Here is a 23,845-nt window from a genome sequence, read left to right on the forward strand (position 1 = left end):
ATACAGTCTTTTAATGTTACTTTAATTATTAGGACATAAAAAACTAAATAACTTAGTATCTACTAACAAAAATCACAGTATTTTTTTCTATTAGTTCTTAAAGAAAATACTTAAATTTATTTAATGGCACATAAGTTGCATGTAATGCGATGTGATATAAGAATATAAAGCATGAATACTCTGTTAAATCATAAACATAAATTGGAACTTCCATTTAAATGAATAAAATAAAAAGATAACAAATGAGATCATGGCTTTTCAAATACGTTAATACTTTGGTGAAACTCATAATAAATACGCTGCCCTTTCATTTTTATGTTGGGGGTTGGTATCTTTTCTATAATCTGATCCCATGAGATGAAAGAAACGTTGTTGTCATCAATCATGAAATTTTTACCAGTGTTGTCACAAATTTTACAGAATATTACTTGTTCTTCATTATCTTCTTCAATCCCTGTGCACATAACTACGTATCGATATTCTGTGTCTTTATGTAAAATTCTCACCAAGACAAAATCGCCATTATTGAATTTATTGTTTAAACCAGAAGTTGAAGGTTCCAGTTGGCTTGCATATTCGGAAACAGTGGCAAAAGGCAGAGAAGATGTTTGTAGCTGTTTTGACAGTCTGTAGTTGATTAAGGGCTCGTCGTCAGATTCAGACCCATAGACATTGTCAACATTAAGGCGCCGTCTCGTATTCTTTGTTGCAAATTCCATGGTACCAAGCACAAAGTGATCGCAGGCCTCAGGATTGCAGAAGCAACTCAAGCTCTTCATCGTTAAGCGGTTGGGTAGAAATTACTTGTATAAGTTTATAAATATGGATTTGACGGTCTCTGTAGCGCAGCGGTAGTACGCTTGTCTGCGACCCCAGAGGTCCCGGATTCGAATCCCGGCGAGGGCATGATGAGAAAAGAACTTTTTTTGATTGGCCTGGGTCTTGGATGTTTATCTATATAAGTATTTATTTTAAAATATAGTATTGTTGAGTTAGTATCTCGTAACACAAGTTTCGAACTTACTTCGAGGCTAACTCAATCTGTGTTATTTGTCTCGTATATATTTATTTATTAGTTACTTGATGGACCTTCATGGTACCTGAGAAAGCTTCCAAATCTCATCATCCCAGCTCCAACAATTCTATCCGCAGTTCTTTTGCACGTCGCAACTACTTCATCAGGAGCTCCCTTGCTGTGACCAGCTTCTTTTCTGAACATTCCTCACGAATAAGATTTTTTCGGGGAGCCATGATCTAAAATAAAGAGAAGTTACAGTTTAAAGATATTAAATATGGGTATTTTATAGCCACACACATAATTATTTTAAGTCAAGCCTGCCCAAATAGGCAGCAAAATAGCGTTATAAAATAAAACTCCGAATATAAAACTACTACATAGTGTAGAAGTAACGTACACCATGACTCAAATTAAAAAAAAAACCTATTTATGTTAACAAATTACTCTTTTACGAATGATAAATATGTACAATACTAAGAAAGGACTGATATGGTACTTCCGTATTTACCCTGGAAGTAAGGTCTCTACCCTGGCATTTCATGAGGCAGGGGAAATATGGCAGGGTAGAGACGTTTTCATTGAAAAAAGGATACTATCAGAAAAGTATGTACTGTTACGCAAAAACAAACAAACTTTAAGTATGAATAACAATTCAATAAAACTTACCAGTGGAGAGACGGCACTGACTGACACATCCGCGTGAGACGAGTGGCGTGGTCGGACTATCCGCCAATGAGGGCACGCGATTCGCTCGGACGACGTTTGTAGCTAACTTTACTTTGAAACAAATGCGCCAAGACTTAAATTTGCTACCCCTTCGCACTTTAACGCCATTTTTAAAAGGACCAAAAATGTCCAGGGGAGGAGACATAAAATACGAGGGACAAAACTTGCGTTATTTTTAAAAATAGAAATTATGTTTATTTTTGAGTTGATTTAAGTATTCAAAATGATTGATTACGCATCTTTTTAAAATAAATAAAGCTCAGAACAGGATATATAAGAAATGTATTAAATTTCAAAAACTCTGTTACAGAATAGTAAAGAGACAGGCCAGGGTAGATACTTTTTTATCGGTTAACATGCAATTATACCCAAACTAAGCCAATTTAGACATTGCAATTAAGTGGTATCATAGTATTTGTTATTTACTATAATTTATTATTGTCATTTCCTTCAAATTTTCAAATAATGTATGATTTTTTAATGTTGCCGCCTCTTGTCCCTCTTAACGTAGAATCACCCATATATCATCTTCTTTCCAACTTTTCAACAAATATATTGTATCCGGGAACTACACGGCACCAATAAAAGCTGAACTAGGCCTGTCAGTCAAGACTGTTGGCTATGTCTACGCCGCAATGTATATAGACGTGACAATATGTACGTATATATGTAATTTACGCTATCCACGGGAAAGAGATTTTTAATAATCCTATTTTAAAGTGCTGGGAACCACACGCTTCTCCGAATCCAAGAGAAAATACTCGTAAGCCTGTGAAAAATCATAGGCATGTTTTCTCATAAACAATAGAACTACTTATCTTTCATCCTATACAGGCCACCCCACTAGTTATAAATAGACGGACAGACCTATTCATTATGTATAGTACTTGGTCAAGCTATTGTTATAGACCGTCTTTGTGTTTCAACCGACGACAAAAGAGGGGTGTTATGTCTGCGAGTGAAGAAAACGTAATAAAAAATATATACATACATGCATATAATATAGACACGTCTATATCCCTTGCTGGAAATACAGAGCCAACAGTCTTGAAAAGACTGATACGCCAGGTTCAGCAGTTTGGCTTAATGATAGAATCGAGATTCAAATAGAGACAGGTTACTAGCCCCTCGCCTAAAGAGGAATGCCAAATGTATAAGCCTATCCCTTAGTCGCCTTTTACGACATCCATGGGAAAAATATGGAGTGGTATTATTATTTTTTCTATTAGTGCCGGGAACCACACGGATTAAAAAAAATCTGATAAATAATGTCAACTCAACGATATGATATGATATGATCGTGTTATCGCTATCTTAGAGTATGTCTTCTTCCTCCTGGCTTTAGTCCCGGTTGCATTCTCACCTGTCTGGAGAGGAGCCCGGGGTATACCTTTGACCATGGACCAGGAATTGGTTGAGTCAGGTTTTTACACTAACCCACCATTACTTTACGTTTTTACACTAACACCCATTTAACCCCCGCAATCTTTGCAGGTAAACCTAACCCGTATAGGATCGATCATGGTTACACATCCAGTGTGATCAATGTGCAGGTTTCCTCACGATGTTTTCCCTCTCACTGTAAGAGCATCGGTTAGTATTCAAACTAATGTATATAACTTCGAAAATAGTCATTGGTACATGGCCGGAGTGGGATTCGAAGCCGGGCCTTTTTGGCCACACGCATTTTAACCAGGCACATTATCCATTCGACCACTGACGCTCTAAAAATATATATGTACATACATACCCCTTGCGGGGTAGACACAGCCAACAGTCTTGACAAGACTGAATGGCCACGTTCAGCTATTTGGCTTAATGATAGGATTGAGAGATTCAAATAGTGACAGGTTGCTAGTCCATCGCCTAAAAAAGAATACCAAGTTTGTAAGCCTATCCCTTAGTCGTCGAAAGAAATGGAGAGGTCCTATTCTTTTTTTTATATTGGTGCCGGGAACCACACGGCATAATTGTATATCTAAAATATAGGTTTATTTGTATCTTATATTCTAGATATACATATAAAATATATATGTGTAATATAGGTTTGATTTTTAGACTATACTGTTTGGGACTGGCCACATAGAACGGCGCGCGCGACGCCAAATTTATATTTTTTTAAATATCTAAGTCAACAGGTACGCTATAAAAAAGGCTCGATCATTTATTATTCTTAAAATTTCCAAAGTACTTAATACGAAAACTGACAAAAACGTTCACTCAAGTTCATGAAAAAGCCATTTTTTAATACAACAATGACGTATTTTGCTTATCACGAGCCATAACAGCTACATAACAGGCTTTGTTTTTGTAAATGGTTGAAGCGAAGCGTCGCTTTTTAACCCACAACGCTTAAATGGAGTGTTTTGTTTCATTATTTCATTTCCTGAGCGTGTTGGCTGACCGATGGGACTCACCATTGTTTTGCCGCTGGATACAGCTTCTTGCTCCTGCTACTAGCTACCAATGTCTATAGTACAGGAATATCATTGGAAGCCAATTGTGTTACTTAATTATATAATATTCAATTTAAATGAATTGTTACTAACCCTAGAATAAGTTAAAATTAATTTTTACTAACATAATATGGATGCAAAATCTGAAATAAATTATTTTATTATTATTATTATTATTTTTATCATTTCCTTTTCTCGGTTTTCTTTTTGAAAAAAACCGGTGTACTGTTATACACGGGCCTAAGCCAAGTGTATATCAGGGAGGTCATTATCTATATTTACTCTTACTTCGTTAATGTTATCGGTTCTTGGTATTTGTTGGGGTGTTTGTAGGGTGGAATATTCGCTGGAAAGGTTCTGTGAATGTTGTGTGGGATTAGAATGTGGGGTTGTGAATGTGATTGATGTACGAGGGATAGTTTGAGAGTCTGTCTGCAAGAACTTCCTTACAATACGGCATGTGTTTAAGATAGCTGCTTTTTGGAGGAGGTTATAGGTTGAAGGATTATGTCACTAGCTGTGCCCGCGACTTCTTCCGCGTGAAATAGTCCTCAAGCCCTCAAGGATGAATAATTTCCCCAGTTTTTTTCACATTTTCCATTATATCTTTGCTCCTAATAGTTGCAGCGTGAAGCTTTAAGCCTTCCTCGATAAATGGTATATTCAACACAAAAAGAATTTTTCAATTTGAAGCAGTAGTTCCTAAGATTAGCGCGTTCAAACAAACAAACTTTTCAGATTTGTAATATTAGTATAGCTGAGAATATTGATCTAGTGAGATTGGTAGATATATACAAATACTCATACATCGAAATCACGCCTCTTTCCCGAAGGGGTAGGCAGAGATTTCCACTTGCCACGATCTTTGTATAAGGTATTATGAAATATGCAGAGATGAATTAATGTACTACATACATAAAATCACGCCTCTTTCCCGGAGGGGTAGGCAAACACTACATCCTTCCACTTGCCACGATCCATACAAACATATAATTACGTCTATATCCCTTGCAGGGTAGACAGAGCCGACAGTCTTGAAAAGACTTATAGGCCACATTCAGCTGTTTGGCTTTATGATAGAATTGAGATTAAAATAGTGACAGGTTGCTAGCCCATCGCCTAAATGAAGAATCCCAAGTTTATAAGCCTACCCCTTAGTCGCCTTTTACGACATCCATGGGAGAGAGATGGAGTGGTCCTATTCTTTTTTCTATTGGTGCCGGGAACCACACGGCACTTGCCACGATCCCTGTATACTTAGGTATTTGATGATATTTCTCAATTGAAATGAGGGCTACGTACAAACCCCAAAAAAACTCCACGATGACATTAACTTACCTGAAAATAGAAAAAAAGGAATAGTTATTTTTACTGTCACTATAGCTTAACTTACAACAGTTTACAGACCTAATACATAGGCACTATTAAGATTTTGTAGGGAGTCAAGAAATGGTGCGCAGGAGTGCAAACGCAGAGCAGTGCGCTCTGAACATGAATCGGTGAACTAAAGGTAACCTTTAGTTATCATCACCGATATCATATCGATCACCGGTAGCCATGGATGGTGATGGGATACATCTGTTACTATCGCTTTTATGCCGTGGGGTTCTCGGCACTGTAGAATAGCAGCACCATTCCATAAAATGTCGTAAAAGGCGGCTAAGGGAAAGGCTAGTGTAAACTTGGGGTTATTGTTCTGGGTTATGTAATCTGTTTATCTCTAAGCCGTGTGCCGTGTGGTTCCCGGCACCAATGAAAAAAGGAATAGGACCACTCCATCACTTTCCCATGGATGTCATAAAACGCGACTAAGTGATAGGCTTGTGGCGCCATCTCTACGCCACTCGCCACAACATCAAATCACACAACAACTGTCAATCATCTCGAAGAAATCGACGTGCTCAGCCAATAGCAGCGAAGAACCCAAATCGCGATTTCAGAGATTTCACGGATTGGAGCTATATATACAACCTCCAACATCGTCTGTCGCGCGGTTCCCCAGGCATAACACCTAGCCTGACGGAAGATCTTCCCTTTGGTGGCGGTCGAGCCGAATCATTGCTCCCGCTACAGGCTTATAACTTGGGATTCTTCTTTTAGGCGTTGGGCTAGCTGTCACTATTTGAATATCAATTCTATCATTTGGCCAAACAGATAAACATGGCCTGTCAGCCTTTTAAGATTTCTGGCTCTGTCTACCCCGCAAGGGATATAGAGGTGATTATATGGATAGATGGATGGTACCTCTAAGTAACAGACATACTTAACAACCGACATAACATAAATAACACCAAAACACAATTACTAAGACCCGAAACATAAGGAGCATTTTATTATAAAATATATAGAGTACAGATGAGAGCTCAGTTGGATAATAAATAAATATATACGGGTCAAATTACACAGATTGAGTTAGCCTCGAATTAAGTTCGAGACTTGTGTTACGAGATACTAACTCAACGATACTATATTTTATAATAAATACTTATATAGATAAACATCCAAGATCCAGGCCAATCAGAAAAAGTTCTTTTCTCATCATGCCCTGGCCGGGATTCTAACCCGGGACCTCCGGTGTCACAGACGAGCGCACTACCGCTGCGCCACAGAGGCCGTCAATGGACGAATGAATGGACTTTCGATATTTGCCTTCTTCCTCCTGGCTTTAGTCCCGGTTGCATCCTCACCACTCTGGAGAGGAGCCTGGGTCATGCCATGTATCCTGATTGTGAGTCAGGTTTTTACTCCTATCTGACCTCCGCAACCTTTGCAGGAGAACCTAAACTGTATTGGATGGATCACGTCTAAGGGAATTGCAGTTCTGACAGAGCTGGCAGTCTTGAAAGACTGACAGGCCACGTTTAGCTGTAAGGCTTAATAAAATAATTGAGATTCAAATAGTGACAGGTTGCTAGCCCATCGCCTATAAGAAGAATCCCAAAGCATGACAAATTACATTTATATGAGTTAGCCTCGGAGTAAGTTCAAAACTTATGTTACGAGATATTAACTCAAAGATACTATATTTTATAATAATATATATATATATATAAAGATAAACATCCAAGACCCAGGCCAGTAGAAAAAGTTTTCATCATGGCCTGGCCGGGCCGGGATTCGACTCCGGGACCTACTGTGTCACAGACAGACGCACTACTACATGAAACATATTGTATACAAGGCTCACGTCCAATTCATACATACATATAATCACGTCTATATCCATTGCGTGGTAGACAGAGTCTCGAAAAGACTGATAGGCTACGTTCAGCTATTTGGCTTTAAGATAGAGTTGAGATTCAAATAGTGACAGGTTGCTAGCCCATTGCCTAAAAGAAGAATCCCAAGTTTATAAGCCTACCCCTCAGTCGCCTTTTACGACATCCATGGGAGCGAGATGGAGTGGTCCCATTCTTTTTCTATTGGTGCCGGGAACCACACGGCACAATTCACTTCTGTTTTATCCATATTTACGCCCTTCCACTCTAATAAAGGTGGAAAGTCCGTAAGCATCATTTTATAAGGGTGTACTGGCGAGCAAAATAAAGGGAACAGTTTGATTACGTGATATCAGATTCCGAGGTGTAATCGTAATCAAAAATGACGAGGGTGAAAAGGTAAAATTGTAATGTTTATAGGGTTAAAATATAAAAGGGTTCGCGTGTTACCAGCTGTTCGCGATAGAACAAGGAATAATTAAAATCTTGGCTGATTGATGACTAGAGGCCGCCCGCGACTTCGTCCGCATGGAAACCCTATCAATCCCGTGGGAACTCCGGGACAAAAAGTAGCCTATATGTTATTCTGGGTCTTCAGTTACCTACATAACAAATTTCATCGTAATCGGTTGAGTAGTAGTAAAAAACATCCATACTGACGTCCTGACATACTCACAAACTTTCGCATTTATAAGTAGGATTTGTAATTTTTTTGAACTAGATATTATTACAAATGATATAAATGGATAGGTACTATAAAAACGAATGTCGAGATAGGTTATATTCCACAAAAATATGGAGGCCGCTAGATGGCGCGCAGTGAGCGGGTTCCGGGGCGACTTCTTGGCTGCGATTGGACGCTCAAGCATCGCGTGATATTTCTTGGTAGACAACTTCAGATCAACTCAAGACATCAGCCTGTTTATTAAACTTTGTGGGCTAAAGTGTCTACGGTCGAGCGGTTAAACATCACTCGAATAATGAAGAGTGATGAACAGGTTATCAGAATCTACCGCGTCAGTGTACCAATGACATTTTTCTGAGTAACGTATATTAGTTTGATTGTAAACCGATGCTTTTTTCAGGGAAAGCGTCGGGAGGAAACCTGCACATCCAGAAATAGAGTGCGGTTTGATTGAATTAGTAAGGTGTCCGCCAATAACATCTTTCTGGGGATTCACATCTGTAAAATTTGGAATAGGCACTCATTTTTGAGTCGCATGTCTTAAAACCAAATTAAATAATTGCCAGCTAATATTATAAATGCATGTTTATTGTTTTTTTTTGTTGTATCTACAATCGTAATCTTTTGAGCCAATCTTATTATATATATATATAATTATAAAGAGCCTTTTTAATCCCGTTCAAAACTATAGTTCCCGTGGGATTTTCGAAAAACCTGTCTTTTGAAAGTGGCACAAATTAGCGCGGGTAGTGGGTGCCACATTCGCGCGGATGGAACAGCGGAGAAACGCTAGTATTCATAAAATTCCTTAGCGAAAAGACTGGCGCGTTAGCAACCCGTAAAAAAAAGAGTTAGCTTATAATAAAAACAAAAAAATTGGTAATTAAAAATACACTGTCATAAAAATATGTTCTACGTATACTGACTGCACAATTCTGTACACTTTAGAGCATTGTTCAGTGAACATCTCTTGCATAATTACCTTCAAAAGGCGAAGCGGACGCGTCCAAGCTTCTAGAAACTTATACAATGTTCACTTTACCTTGCCCTGGAGTGTAATCAAAGAATTCAAGTTATTTTGTTAGTTGAATGTTCCTTAGTTGTTGAGAATGTATGGTTCAAAAGATACTAAATGTGGCTCGCTTCTTCGCTTGCTTTGGCGAGATATTTTTACATATAAATATTTATTGCAACTGGCTCTTACCCGCAGCTTCGATTTAAGCGCCATATACAAAAGCGTCATATCAAAAGTATACCGATTTTTCGCAAATTCTATGGAAATCGTATATAGTTTTTCCTGAGATAAATAGAACTCTGTTTCCTTTTCCAGACTCTTAATTATAAATACGCAAGATTTGACTAGGATTGGTTTAGAAGATGAAGAGCAAACTAACTAACAAATAAACTTACTTTCGCACCCTTTTAGGGTAGAAAGAAACAAAGGTCTCGAGAAATAAAGGTATGTATGGCTTAATGATGGAATTGAGATCCAAATATTATATTAGTTAAGTTTTATATCAGTTAATAAGCTTAAGCAACTGCGCATACCTACACGTTTAGGATGCTAAGTTGGAACAATTTTAGTTATTAAGAAACCTTGTATCATATTACTTAGTGTCTGATGTGTTGCCTTATAAATAAATAAAAAAAAATAGTGACAGGTTGCTAGCACATGGCTTAAAAGACAAATACCAAGTTCATTAGCCATTTCCTTGATTGACTTTTACATTATCGCCTACTAGCACACACATTAATTGTTTTTCCCTACCAGACCACGATGGAGGACACCCGAAATTCCCGAGGGAACAGAATTAACGGGATTATTCGTTTTACGCGAGCGGAGTCGCGGACGAACATTAGTAATATTTATTGCTAGATGTGGTCTTTGAGTCTTGCGACTAATCGCTCTGTCTACCCCGTAAGTAATAAAGAAGTGTGTATTTATTCCCGCCCAAAGCTGGAGTGCGTCAAAGTCATTTGACAGCCTTGTTGGTGTAGTTGTTGGATGTTTACCTCTGGATCAGAGGGTCCAGGGTCAATCCCCGAGCAGGTCATGATAAAAAAAAAAATTTTTCTGATTGACCTGGGTCTTGGATATGGTATATTGACCTACTACTACTCAACTTAGGGGAAAAATATTTTTCTTGTATGTATGTACGTTTATAACGCAATAACTTTCGAACCGTTGATCTGATTTTGATGAAATTTAAAATGTGTACAGGATATGTAAACATAATTTTGATGTTCAAAGGGCATCAAAATCGGTTAAGTGGGTTTTAAGCTATTTGCAATTTTGTAAAAATTTAAATTTCTAAAACTTAAGGGCTAGCCCAAACTGTGTGTCCTCGTATAAAAAAAAAGCTATTATTTGCGACCGTCTACGCAGGGCCTTATCTCCCCGCTTCCGTTTCCGAAGGCCTGAACATCCGGCAATTCAAATCTTTTTCAAAAGTACCCGCTTTTTGTAAAACGTGAAAGGAATGTGGGGAAGTAAGATAACTTTTTAGGGTTCTGTACCTAAAAGTTAAAAACGGGACCCTATTACTGAGCCTTTTCTGTCTGGGTGTGTATGTGTGTCTGTCTGTCACCAATCCACGTAGTATGGCAAAAACTATCGCTGTCCCGTTTAACGTCATAATAAAAAGTGAAACAGCGATAGTTTTACGCGAGTCCCATACGACTTCGACTGGCTATCTCATAAATCGCGCGTGATAGCTAGGAAGCTGAAATTGTAACAAATTATGTACTTCCATTAGAATAGAATAGATTTATTTAAAAAATTGGATACAAGGTATCACTTATTGACGTCACATAACTTAAATCTAATTATAACTACTACCGCTTCCAAAGCGCATGTATAGAAGAAGCGGCGGAACAAACTACACTACAGTTACATTGCCGCTTTAACAAGAAATACTAACAATAAACATAAATTAAAATACTAATGGATACCTCCATACAATAAATATGATTTTTTCGTGTTTTCTGCTCATATTAATAACGGTAACAGGTTGTACGCTTAAAACTTTTACAGAGTACTTTAGTTGTATGTAACTAGTAGTAATTTAGTTTATTTAAAAATAAATAAATAAAAATAATTAATTAACGGTTCCTATACAACAAACAAACATAAATATACAAAAATACATAAAAACAAACGCTATTTTTTATTATTATTATGATATAATGATACGGAACCCTTCATGCGCGAATTCAACTCGCACTTGGACGTTTTTTAAATCGTGTCAATGTAATTATGATTACAAAATTGTATGTATTTTCGTGCTGGTCAGATCGCGAACAAAAAACGTAGTGTGTGCCATAGCTGTCTTCTCTTCTTCTCTGTCAAGTAGATTGTTAAGGCCGATCAAGGGAATATTCCAGAAAAGGATACGATAGCTTACATAAAAGGACCCAGCTTAATGTGTTGTGCAATAACGCAATACCTAACTCTGGATTTCCATTTTGAAATGGCCGGCCATTTGTCGCCGATTCTTATTCAAATTTGGGATATTTCGTCCAATTGTTATTTTGATACGCATATCGTTCAATAAATCCACTTAAGAATACTTATATACAACATACATAATATAATCACGTCTATATCCCTTGCGGGGTAGACAGAGCCGGCCATCTTGAAAAAAACTGATATGCAACATTGAGCTGTTTGGCTTAATGAGAGAATTGAGATTCAAATAGTGAGTGACAGGTTGCTAGCTCATCGCCTAAAAGAAGAATCCCAAGTTAATAAGTCCAATCCTTTAGTCGCCTTTTACGACATCCATGGGAACGAGATGGAGTGGTCCTATTCTTTTTTTATATTGGTGCCGGGAACCACACGCCACCCTAGAATACTTATATTATTTATAAATATATTTATATTCATTATTTATATAATATTATAATTCCCTTATTATAAAGTGGTATTTTACTGAAGCATGTATTGCCCAAAAAGAAAACTTTAGAAACAAACATTATGAATATGTTGAGCAAAGACGGACGAAAATATCATAAAATCTGAAATTCAAGCACTTTATTATACAATTGCCTGTATTTAACCAATTTATTTGACATCGCATGACGATTGTGCGTTATCGACGCAGAAAATTTATTTTATCGCAATTTATTGGAAATATTCCGCAACCCGTCTGGGGCCATTAGAGACGATACTGGGGCTTACCGGTAATTTTATATGGTAACACTGCGTACCATGTTACAGAGGAATTTCACTAAAATTTTTACCGAATAAGAGACCTCCACATTTAAAAAAAATATTGTTTTGCCGAATTATAACGTAACATACATACATACATATGGTCACGTCTATATCCCTTGTGGGGTAGACAGAGCCAACAGTCTTGAAAAGACTGAATGGCCACATAGTACAAGAATCCCAAGTTTGTAAGCCTATCCCTATAATGTAACTTTAGTTCTATCTAATATTATTAATTAATAATTAAAAAAAAAAACAACAATGTGATGGGCACCCTTCCTAGGGGTCAAAATTTAAATAATGCTTAATATTTTTAGAGCAGAATACTGCTCCAACCCGAAGCTTGGGATTCTTCTTGTAGGCGATGGGCTAGCAACCTGTCACTATTTGACTAATTCCATCATCAAGCCATAAAGCTGAAGGTGGCCTTTCAGTCTTTTCAAGACTGTTGGCTGTGTCTAACCTACAAGGGTGACAGACGTGGTTATTATGTATGTATATTGGTTGACTAGGTAATGAATTACAAATATAAATATTGAATGAAAATTTGTATCTAATAAAAATAAATGTTTTAATTTTTTATTCTTATTTTTCACTTTATTCAGTAGTTCGTGGCCACACGCGGAAGTTATCAAGGCCACCTGCTGACACAGATACAATAAATACTTAATTAAACCCAATAACGGTCGAAAATGTATTAATATGAGGATACCTTTTTACCCCATAGCTCTATTAATACGAAATACCTTTTTACCCCATCGCTCCCACGGGGAAAATTGTTCTTGGGATCGCTGGATTGTTTAAAATAATTGCTTAGATTTATGCTCCTTAGGGATTTAATTTATTTATGAAACTTTATGAGACATCTTACATATAACATTTATAAAAAGGAAACCGCCTCCAATCGAAACCCTACTTTTTTGAAGTCAGTTAGATTTCTAAAACCTTCTCCTTATTAATCAGTTTCCTAAAAACCATTTAAATATCTACATACATACATACAGGTCAAACTTTGAACCATCTTATTGGAAGGCAGTTAAAAAACTTAATACATACGTATTATATACTTAGCAAAAATAGGTGCAATATTTTAGAAGTGGGTTAAAACCAAACTAGCAAATCTGAAGTCAATTAAAACACAAATATAGATGAACTATTTTAAGGAGCACTCTTTTAAAAGTGTCTGTTACAAAAAAACACACAAACAATAGCTGGACAAAATCAAATGAAAATGCATTTTTTAACTCCACACAGTCATTGCACAATGAACGTCGTCAGTGATTCGCAAATAGTTTCGTTTTCCGACAGGACGGTCACTCTAATTGCTTTTTAGCTCGGAAATATAAATGGTTTTCGCTATGGATAACGAAAAATGATAAATTGCACGAGATCTCGCTTCCGTGAGATTTTGAAAAATGTTACGTCTCTGCCTACCCCTCCGGGAAAGAGGCGTGATTTTTTGTAGGTATGTATGTTACTTCTAAAGGTTATGTTGGTGACCGTGACAGTTATAATTATAAATTGATCTAGATTTTTCAGAGTGTACATACATACATATAGTCACGTCTATATCCCTTGCGGGGTAGACAGAGTCTGAGCTGTCCGCGACAGATAAACTGAGTCTCTATTCATACAGACTTAAACCATACAAATAATGCAATTGCATTAGTTGATAATTAATAATTTAATTAATTTAAACGGTGCCGTGTGGTTCCTGGCACCAATAAAAAAAAATAGGACCACTCCATCTCGTTCCCATGGATGTCGTAAAAGGCGACTAAGGGATAGGCTAACAAACTTGGGATTCTTTTTTAGGCGATGGGCAAGCAACCTGTCTCTCTCTATTTGAATCTCAATTCCAAGTGGCCATTCAGTGTTTTCAAGACTGTTGGCTCTGACTACCCCGCAAGGGATATAGACGTGACCTTATGTATGTATGTAAACCAAGATCAACTTTAACATACGTGCTATTTTAAGCATTGTACGTGACGAACAAGTATTTGCTGAGACAGTGAGATGAAACAAACTTTTTCATATGTTTTGCCACCCAAAGGAGGTTCAAAGTTAATGATCATGTCGTAAAACTGTTCTCACTATGTTCATATTTATTCACGTCTTCGCCCCTTACGAGGTAGGTAGACTCAAATGTCTTAAAAGGCTGATAGGCCATGTTTAGCTGTATGGCTTAGTGATGGAATTGAAGTTCAAATAATGACAGGTTGCTAGCCCATCGTCTAAAAGAGGAATTCCAAGTATATAAGCATATCCCTTAGTCGCCTTGTACGACATCCATGGGAAAAATATAGAGTGGTCCTATTCTTTTTGTTATTGATGCCGGGAACCACACGGCATACGTTATGAAACTGCGCAATTAGTTAATTAACTAATTAAACTTTGCAAGGTCAATGCCTTTCGTGGTATGTGTATAAAGGTTTGTACACATCACACTATATGTACATGTGTGTGTTGTTCTATGACTTTTAACTCCTCAATTTAATCTCATACAAATTTAGATTCATTTTGGAAAAAAATGTATTTGCATTTCTTTTTCATATTACACACATTTCCTGACACATGATATGGCATACATATAATCATATCTTTATTACCCTACGGGCTAGATAGACATATAGTCTCGTATAGATTAAAAGGGCACGTTCAGCAATATGGCTATATATTGGAATTGAGATTCAAATAGTGACAGGACGCTATAGCCCAAGAGCCCGTGAACGCCAGACATACCTTATTTTGTAAAAGCTGAAAGTTTCTGTAAATATGCCTCTAGTACAGGTAGGAACGATCCCCACCTATGGTACTCAGACAGTGGTTGCTTTGGCAGGTAGCAGGTAATAAAGGTATACTTTTTTCAACCTGAAATTCGTTAATTTGTAAAGCTCAATTTTTTGATATTTTATCCGTAATAATACACAAACTCGCGTTACTCATTGCCAGACACGTACTATGGTTGCAACCCCTTGCCAGACACCCCTAAACTATAATATTTTGTAACTCTACTTACGTCATTTTGTAAAATCTGAATTTAATACATATTTTTTGGGGAATTATTCAAACAAAGTTTCTGAAGTAGCCAGACAGTTTTGAAGGTTCTATTATCCTGCCAGACGCATTGGAGTGAGCAAAAGATGCAAGAGTGCGGAGTATATGTAGTAACTGGAGCGAGTGGGACAGAGTGTTCGGTTTCTTGCAACGTTTCATTGCGCATCAGCTGTCGTTTATTTTAGGGATGTGACCTGATGAATCAATCCTCAAAAATTCGATATTTTTCCAAAATGTTTTTTTCACTGTAAGTATAAATCAAATTCATAAAAAACAAGACAAATGTTAGAATTAACGATCTTTTTATCAAATTCTTTTAACAATTATTTTTATTACTATTATCATCAATGTATCAGATCAGGTAGAAAACAAAACATTTATTTTCAAATCTTTTTTAATCAAAAACAATAAGATAATTTGACTTAAAGTTCCCAATGATTAATACCTTACCTTTTTAAAAACAACAATCTGTCAAGTCTACCGGGATCCAAGCGGTTCCGCTCATCATTTGCTATGTTTCCAGCAACTGAAAACAGGCGCTCACAAGGAACGGATGATGCCACAATAGTCATATACGTCATGGCTATTGATGGTTTTTTAGCTCTTGCCAGTAATGTATAGGATCATATTTCAGGTCCACGACTGCCTGCGATAACTAATGTTTAAGTTCGTCATTTAAACCCTAAGTTTCCTGTGCAAGTGCATTATACATAGAAAGTTGCTTTTTGACAAGCAACTTGTGGAAATCCCATATTCCTTTATTCAAAGTAATAGATTAATTTCTGTTGTCTGTGGTTGCTAAGTATGTTTGGGATGTAAATTAAACAATTTTAAACCATAACGATATGTATGTTAAGCTTAAAATCGAGTTTTAAGTTGTCTCGGACGGTCGGCCCACATGTGCGCCACAGCAGATTACGGTGGTGGCGCATATAGGTTAAAGAATATGATTATAATTTATAAACGTAACAAGTTTATTGATGAGAAGTGAGGCGAAGGAGACTACACATACAGCCATCTTGCGAGGTTTTGAGTAATCAACCGGCAGCACTCTTGTAATACGGGCCTTCAATTAATTGTATGGTTTAAACCAAAACAGAAAAAGTCGTATCTCGATTTTAGAATGTCTGAGATCGATTCACGAGATCGATTCAATGTATACGATCGATTAAAAAGATCGATTTTTTCGCTCCAAATAATCGATTTTTCGATTAATCGATCTTAGATCGCCATCCCTTGTTTATTTTGTATTGTTCAACGGACGGTTATATACGCATAGTAAACTGTACCACTCGCTCCAGTTACTACATATACTCCGCACTCTTGCATCTTTTGCTCACTCCAATGCGTCTGGCAGGATAATAGAACCTTCAAAACTGTCTGGCTACTTCAGAAACTTTGTTTGAATAATTCCCCAAAAAATATGTATTAAATTCAGATTTTACAAAATGACGTAAGTAGAGTTACAAAATATTATAGTTTAGGGGTGTCTGGCAAGGGGTTGCAACCATAGTACGTGTCTGGCAATGAGTAACGCGAGTTTGTGTATTATTACGGATAAAATATCAAAAAATTGAGCTTTACAAATTAACGAATTTCAGGTTGAAAAAAGTATACCTTTATTACCTGCTACCTGCCAAAGCAACCACTGCCTGAGTACCATAGGTGGGGATCGTTCCTACCTGTACTAGAGGCATATTTACAGAAACTTTCAGCTTTTACAAAATAAGGTATGTCTGGCGTTCACGGGCTCTTGCTCTACTAGCCAATCGTTTAAAAGAAATTCCCAAGTTTATTACCTTATCCTTAAGTCGCCTTTTACTACATCAACTGAAAAGAGATGGTGTGGTTCTATTGTGCTGGGAACCCCACCGCCATCTTTTCACATGATTTGAATTTCGAAAAGACGTCGCACCCTTCAAATCTTTAAGAACCCATCGAGGAGGGTGATATATCATCTTACAATTAATTACCGCATGAAAGGAGGTATGTATGAAAAGGATAAAAGATATTTGTTTGTGAGGTAATATTGGTAAGTGGATATTATTGTGATAGAATGACGATCATTCTTTTTTTCATCATTGTGTCATTTGGTCATCATCAATTAATTCACATACATACATATAATCACGTCTATATCCCTTGCGGGGTAGACAGAGCCAACAGTCTTGAAAATACTGATAGGCCACGTTCAGCTATTTTGCTTTAAGATAGAATTGAGATTCAAATAGTGACAGGTTGTTAGCGCATCGCCTAAAAGAAGAATCCCAAGTATATAAGCCTACCCCTTAGTCGCCTTTTACGACATCCATGGTAGAGAGATGGAGTGGTCCTATTCTTTTTTCTATTAGTGCCGGGAACCACACGGCACATTTCACAATTCACATCCGGCTTAATTATATAACACGCACTTGGCCGGTTTTTCTAGTTTGTCTACCTATGTAATAAATAATAAGTGCCGTGTGGTTCTCGGCACCAATAAAAAAAAAGAATAAGACCACTCCATCTCGTTCCCATGGATGTCGTAAAAGGCGACTAAGGGATAGGCTTATAAACTTGGGATGATTCTTCTTTTAGGCGATGGGCTAGCAACCCGTCACTATTTGAATCTCAATCCTGTCATTAAGCCAAACAGCTGAACGTGGCCTATCAGTCTTTTCAAGACTGTTGGCTCAGTCTACCCCGTAAGGAATAAAGACGTGATCATATGTATGTATGTATGTCTATGTAATTTGAATTGCTACAAGACATCATGTAGGCAGAGGTCTGTAAAATAAATATGAAAGACCAACATAATGCCGGATGACAAACGACTTGTAAGACGGATGATGTGAATTATAATAAAATATTCACTATCCATCGAGATTAGGAAAAAGAAGCGCCTTTTTTTTTTAAAAAATCTATGTGAGATTTGAAAGGATTGAATACATAAAAAAAAAAAATATTATGATATATTTAGAAATTATAAAAATCACATTTTGAGGCTTCTTTCAATATATCTTGTTGGTCAATATATTTCACACAGGCAGTTCTATTTTTATTAGGTCAGTTACTATTTTTATTTTTATATTTTATATTAAAATTATTAATTTTATATCGTAATGTATTTATAATAACACACTTTTGCTAATGTTTTTATTTCTAGGTAGTCGTAATTAGGTTTCAGCTTTTAAGTTGTCGTGTGTAGAAATAGGTTAACACAGTTAAATTTAAAGAGCATGACGAAGCTAAAAGGTTTACGTGTTTAATTCTCACCTATTTTGCGTCTCTTTTCCTCATTTTATTGTCAGGTCATGAATTTTAAACAGTATTTCAGAGTCATTAGGCTACATTTTCATATGTAGATACAAAATGATAAAGAAAAAAGCAATAAAACAAGAAAATAAAAAACAAATGTAACAAAATTTAGGTTTAATTTTGAAAAGGAACGGATTATGATGAAATCTTGTGATTGTCAAGACTCTGTTTACCCCGTGAGGGATAAATGCGTGATTAATATGTTTGTATGTGATATAAAAATGAACAAAACACCCATTACATTTTGTTCATAAGAAAATTTCGCGAAAAACACAATTCATTGTAAGTGACTATGATTGCAAACAGATAGATACTCCGAAAATCAATTTCGCTCCCACAAAATATTGTTTTGTTTACGGCATGTTTTATGGCCTCGAAATTTACATGTAATTCGCTGGCAAGCAATAAGACAATAGAAAATCGAAAATCGGTTGCCGTGTGGTTCCCGGCACCAAAAGAAAAAAGAATAGGACCACTCCATCTCTCTTCCATGGATGTCGTAAAAGGCGACTAAGGAATAGGCTTATAAACTTGGGATTCTTCTTTTATGACGATGGGCTAGCAACCTGTCACTATTTGAATCTCAATTCTATCTTAAAGCCAAATAGCTGAACGTGGCCCATCAGTTTTTTCAAGACTGTTGGCCCTGTCTACCCCGCAAGGGATATAGACGTGACGTAGTATACATTTTTAATTAAGTAAGCTCTTGTACGTGGCTTGGCTCGCGAAAACACACATACCTTTTTATGCACACATAACTTGTTTCCCTAGTAAAGATAAATAAATAAATACTTATAATCTCGCATCTCTCCCGGTGGGGTAGGCGGAGACTACAACTTTTCTCACTTACGACAATCTCTGACATTGACAACTTTTTCATTAGCTTCATCCACATTTAATCTCAACAAATATTCGCCCGTTTGGTTTGACCCAAAGGTTGACTGGAAGAGATTGCATTAGCGATAAGTCCGCCTTTGTACCGTCTCTGTCGGTTTTGTATGTTTTACTCTTATGGTGCAATAAATATCTATCTATCTATCTAATTTTTCTAATTCGAAAGATCCTAAGTTTATTTGTTTGTTTGTTACCTCATCACGTGTTATCTACTGAATAAATCTTCTTGAAATTTCAGAGAAGGGCATAGAGTATTTTTCATCCTGGTAGAAACTAAAGTTCCCGTGGGGTTTGAAAAATCTGTATTCTTTTGTAGGTCGCGCCAAATTCGTCGCTTTTTGTAGGTGGTGCTTATTTCGGCGCTTTTTTGTTATATGTCCTTAAAAATAAATTCCACGCTTTTCATTAATGGCGCTAAATTCACGCAGTCGAAACTGCGGATAAAAGCGAGTATATTGATTTATTTATTTATTCATATTTATTCATTTATCTATCACATCATGCACCAACTTTACAGGTGGTGGAGGGGTGACTCCAATACAATAATGCTGAAGTCATAAAAAACATCAATTAACATTAGGAAAATTAACACAATATAATATTTATACAATAATTTAAGTCCCATTGACATTTTTGTTTAAGTTAATTATACTCTTGCATTTTTGATCGTGATTTGATCGCAAGCTGTTCGTTTTTTTCCTTAAAAACCCTTATTTAGACAAAATAATGTTCAAAATATTGGGTTCAACATTGATAAAATACATCAAAATGACATATTTAATATATATTTTTTTAAACTTTCAATATACCTATACAAATAAAATATATTTTTCTTTATTCGAGAAAAAACATTAAAATTCCATGTTTTATTTCAAAATTCACAAGTTTGACAGGATGGGTAGTAGTGATGTAGCTAAATTTTTCATGTTCAGCGCCCACTCTAGGGATTGTAGCACAGATGGTTAAACAAATAGATACGGCATGCGGTATAATCGTAAGATTTAAGTAACCGGTAAGGAACTTATAAAAATTTGCTCTATGAGAATCAATCTTTTTGTTAAAACATGGATATATAAAATAATAGTATTGCCGTGTGGTTCACGGAACTCTAGAATAGGACAACTCCATTGTTTTTTCATAAATGACGTTGTAGGTGACTAAGGGAAAGGCTTATAAAATTGGTATTCTTCTTGTAGTAACATAGAGATAGCCTCGAAGTAAGTAAGTAAAGACTTGTGTTACGAGACACAAACTCAACGATACTATTTTTGACAATAAATACATATACAGACAAACATCTTAGACCCAAGCCATCAGAAAAAGTTCGTTTCACATCATGCCCTAACCAGGATACGATCCCGGGACCACCAGTGTCACAGACAAGCGCATTACCGACCGCCACAGAGGCCGTTAAATCACAATACCATAGAGAGCGCCGTTATATATAAAAAAATAAACAAGGCAAAATAAATCAAAAATTCAATGACTTAGAGCATATCTTCAAGATTTATTTCATCTATGAACCGTTTGTTTCTTATTCATAAATGAAACCCCTGGGAACCTTTTTAGCAGAAGCGGCGTGGTTTTGCGGTAAAAACGTACATTTGTGTTTTGTTTTTTGCTTAAATTAGTCTTCTCATATCGCAATGTATGTTTTAGTCGCTAACTTGTTTATGTAAGTTTGACTAAGGGATAGGCTTATAAAATTGCGATCCTTTTTTTAGGCGATGGGCTAGCAACCTGTCACTATTTGGATCTCAATTCATTATTAAGCCGAGCAGCTGAACGTGGCCATTCAGTCTTTTCGGAACTATTGGCTCTGTCTACCCCGTAAGGGATATAGACGTGACTATATGTTTGTATGTATGTAGTTTGATTCAACTTTAAGTTCTCCGTCAGACCCAATGGTTGATTGGTAGATTTAACGGCCTCTGTGGCGCAGCGGTAGTACGCTTGTCTGTGACACCGGAGGTCCCGGGTGCGAATCTCGGTCAGGGCATGATGAGAAACGAACTTTCTCTGATTGGCCTGGGTCTTGGATGTTTATCTATATAAGAAAGTATTTGTTATAAAATGTAGTTGGGTTAGTATCTCGCCACACAAGTCTCGAACTTACATCGAGGCTAACTCAATGTCTGTACACGACAAGCTTTTTAGCACTTTCTATTTTGTATGGTGGGTTAAAAAGATAGCAAGGACGTGAAATAAAGACAGAAAAAGCGCAAACACAATTAACTTTAATTACCGCCAATTATGTGAATTAGCTTCAATTTATTTATTCATAATTTCTTCATAAGTGCCGTGTAGTTTTCAGCATAATAGAACCAGTCCATCTCTTTACAATGGATGTCGTAAAGGCCAACTAAGGGATAGACTTATGAACTTGGGCTTATAAATTTTTTTTGGCGATGCGCTAACAACCTGTAACTATTTAAATCTCAAATTTTATCATTAAGTTTAACAGCTGAACGTGGCCAATTGGACTGTTGGCTGTCTTACCCGTAAGAGATATAGACGTGATAATACCTATGTATTTGGGTGAGATTATTAGGTACCTTATAAAGCACAAAAGGAAGGATTGAGCTGAATTCATCTAAATCATTTAGACAGGTACAGATTACAGACGCAGGCGCCATTAAAGGGGTTCATTTATCAAAATCTTGTCTTTTGTTACGGCGCCATTAATTTTGCTAAGTTATGGATTTTAAAATGAGTGCGATCCGTAAGTTAGTCGCTACTCTCGTCTACTTACATATATATATATATATATATATATATATGATTAGTTGTAGGCATATATATATATATATATATGGCTACAACTAATCACGTCTTTATCTCTTACACGGTAGACAGAGCCGTTTGGCTTACATACATCACGTCTATATCCCTTGTGGGGCAGACAGAGACAACAGTCTTAAAAAGATTGATCGGCCACATTCAGCTTTTAGGTTTAATAATAGAATTGAGATGCAATTAATGACAAGTTGCTAGCCCATCGCTTAATAAAAGAATCCCAAGTTTGTAAGCCTATCTCTTAGTGGCCTTTTATTACATACATGAGAAAGAGATGGAGTGGTCCTATTCTTTTTTGAATTGGTGCCGGCAACCGCACGGCTAATATTAAATGAGATTGAAATAGCGCAAGTTTGCTAGGACATTGTCTACAAGAAGAATCCTGTATATTTACATACAATATAGCATTTCAAAGTCTGAAATTCAAGCTGAATGCGGCATTTCAGTCTTTCGTATAAGCTGTGTCTACCCGGTAAGGGATAAAAAGTGATAAATGTATGAACTGTTTTAAACCAGTTTAAGCTATAAAAATATGTTTATTAAGATTTCTCATTAGCTGCAGTGTAGTTTGTTTTGCTGCTTCTTCTACACATGCGCTTTGGAAGCGGTAGTAGTTATAATTAGATTTAAGTTATGTGACGTCAATTAGTGATACCTTGTATCCAATTTTGAAAATAAATCTATTCTATTCTAGTCTCAATTCCCATTAACTTCATTGTGATTTACGGAACACATTGAATTGAAATTGCGCTACGCAGCAAAAAAAATTGAAATCTGTACTAATATTATAAAGCTGAAGAGTTTGTTTCTTTGTTTGAACGCGCTAATCTCAGGATCAACTGGTTTCGAATTGCAATATCCTTTTTGTGTTGAATAGACCATTTATCGAGGAAGGCTTTAGGCTATATAACATCACGCTGCAACTATTAGGAGCGAAGAAATAATGGAAAATGTAAAAAAAAACTTTGTAAATTATTCATCCTTGATGGCTTCAATGATGCCCAAAATAACTATTCCACGCGGGCGAAGTCGCGGGCACAGCTAGTTCAACAATATTTCTTTATAATCTATGTCCAATTGAAAGTCGGTCGATTTATCTTCCGAATCACGGGCCGCCGGGTCGCGTATCGATAATATCGATATGTCACGTCCCTATTACCTATCTATATTCCGAGCGTGTTCTTGACGTTCGATCGATGTCAAAGTTCAAAAAAAAATAGTTAGCTATCTTTTTTTAAATAAAAAGTGGACACTAACCGACTGATTGGCTGAGATAAAATATCAAGTGTGTACGAAACATACATATTATTACGCCTTTATCCCTTGCAGGGTAGATAAATCCAATTTATCCTGTGGAATACGACCCAGATCTGTTTCTATTATTTCTTTTTTATCTTATTATATGTACTTAGTTGTATTCTGTTATGTGTATAATAAATAAAAAAAAATTAAATAAATAAATAAATTAATCGAATTAATCTCTAC

The 23,845-nt window shown here is 36.4% G+C and overlaps 1 protein-coding gene across 2 annotated transcripts in view; it reads right to left on the reverse strand.

Annotated features, from left to right (window-relative positions):
* Positions 1-23,845, reverse strand: part of LOC106142103 (synaptotagmin-7) — a 70,955-nt gene that overhangs the window by 38,959 nt on the left and 8,151 nt on the right. The window lies entirely within an intron of this gene.

The sequence above is a fragment of the Amyelois transitella genome, chromosome 30 (assembly GCF_032362555.1).
Source record: "Amyelois transitella isolate CPQ chromosome 30, ilAmyTran1.1, whole genome shotgun sequence".
NCBI lineage: Eukaryota > Metazoa > Arthropoda > Insecta > Lepidoptera > Pyralidae > Amyelois > Amyelois transitella.